Genomic DNA, 2246 nt, shown 5'->3' with positions numbered 1-2246 from the left:
ATAATTGTCTACCTGTAATCCCTGACTAACTAAATCTACAATTCCAAATGTTCTAAAGATCTGAGGATGCTTGTTAAACAGAACTTGAGAAGGTAATGTAGAAGCTGCTAATTAGTAAGAAATGCATTATTTATGAATATCTAACATATTATTTAAATAACCCTTAATTTAACTATGTAGTAGAATTAAATTTTAATTGGATATGGTCTCAATGTTTCTGAGCTCTAATTGAAGTTTTTTTAAACATACTTTTTAATAGAGAAAAAAATATAGAAACATCATTCTGCCCAAAGTTTCTTTGCTTAAGACACTCTCCATTAGAGATCCTATCTTACTTGCATAAAAGAGCTCTGTATGGGTGTATAAGCATGAATGTGGTAATTTGTCTAGAAAGTATATGTTCAAAATTATATTAAGTATGTTTCTTAAGTATATTAATTAGACATGTTTGCTGCATGTATTCACTAAATTGTAGAGAATATCCTTGGTATATACTTACTCAACATAGTTTCCTCCATTTTTCCTAACCCAGCTATAATTTGCAAAAGTAAAATAGACACTACATACTACAGGCAATAAAGAGAATACAGAACCTATCTGGCCTTCCTGAAAAGCAAATGATGGTAAAAGCTAAACAACTACAGAAACAATCAAAGTAAAAAATGAAAGAAACAAAGTCACCCTACTGAAATGAGCAAAGGAGGGAATGATGCTAAAGCTGAAACTCCAGTACTTTGGCCACCTCATGCGAAGAGTTGACTCATTGGAAAGACTCTGATGCTGGGAGGGATTGGGGGCAGGAGGAGAAGGGGACGACAGAAGATGAGATGGCTGGATGGCATCACCGACTCGATGGACATGACTTTGAGTGAACTCTGGGAGATGGTGATGGACAGGGAAGCCTGGCGTGCTGTGATTCATGGGGTCACAAAGAGTCGGACATGACTGAACGACTGAGTACATTATATTTTTGTTTTTATGTTTTATGCAGCTATACAGGTTTTGGACGTTTTTAACAATTGTATATTATTTCTATACAATTGACAAATTATTATTTTGTTTTAAAATCTCTGTGTGTGTAACAGTACTGGCATCTCTATGTTTCAAGTGCTGACATAGATTTTTTTTTTTTTTTTAATATTTACTTATTGGCTATACTGGGTATTCATTGCCGTGCACAGACTTTATCTAGTTGCTGCCAGCCAGAGTTACTCTTCATTACAGTGCATGGGTTTCTCACTGCTATGGCTTCTCTTGTGTGGGAAACAGGCTCTAAAGCACACAGGCTCATAAATTGCAGCACCCAGGCTTAGTGCTTCTGCAGCATGGGGATCTTCGCAGACCAGGGAAGGAAACTGTGTCCCTTGCATTGCCAGGCAGATTCTTAACCATTGCACCACCAGAGAATTCCTAGATTAGGCATTCTTAAGGGTCAAGTTTGTGCCCTTCTGTGAGCCATCTAAATTGAAGATTAAATACTGTGATTCTCTGAACAATGTGATATAAGTTAACTCCTGCTCCAGTGTTTCATTTTTTTCCTTGGAAGAAAGACAATGTTAACATACATATTCACTATGTGCTAGTATCAATCTTTTAGGAAGCGTTATGCAGTTTTCTTCATTGCTTAGGACAGATATAATTCTAGATATTTTCAATCATAATGTAGAATTATTATAAAACATAATGAGATATTAAGCAATGTTAAAGAAGATGGTTTAATAAGCCATATCAGATTATATTTTCCAACTCTTTTTGTGTCAAAAACTAAAACTAACTTATTTTCAGTGCACTGAATACCACTTCATTGTAGCAACTTTTTCCTTATATTCAATTAGTAGTTTTGAGAATGTAAATATACATACATATGAAAGTGAAAGTGTTAGTCACTGAGTCATGTCTAATCCTACAGTGTCATGGACTGTATCCCACCAGGTTCCTCTGTCCATTGTATTCTCCAGGCAAGAATACTGGAGTGGGTACTTGTTCCCTTCTCCATGGGAGCTTCCCAAGCTAGGTATCAAACCCAAGTCTCCCATACTGCAGACAGATTGTTTACCATCTGAGCCACCAGAGAAAGCATGTTATTAAAGATATTACTTCAATGATTTAATTCTTCTATCTACTAATAAATAAATAAATATATGTTATACAAATAATATACATATATGTATTGTTTTGTTATTGGGTAAAATAAATAAATCATCGAAGTAATATCTTTAATTCTCAACTACAATAATCAAAATATA

This window comes from Oryx dammah, unplaced genomic scaffold (assembly GCF_014754425.2).
Source record: "Oryx dammah isolate SB20612 unplaced genomic scaffold, SCBI_Odam_1.1 HiC_scaffold_11203, whole genome shotgun sequence".
NCBI lineage: Eukaryota > Metazoa > Chordata > Mammalia > Artiodactyla > Bovidae > Oryx > Oryx dammah.
The sequence above is the reverse complement of the archived record's forward strand: the minus strand, read 5'-3'. Positions refer to the sequence as shown.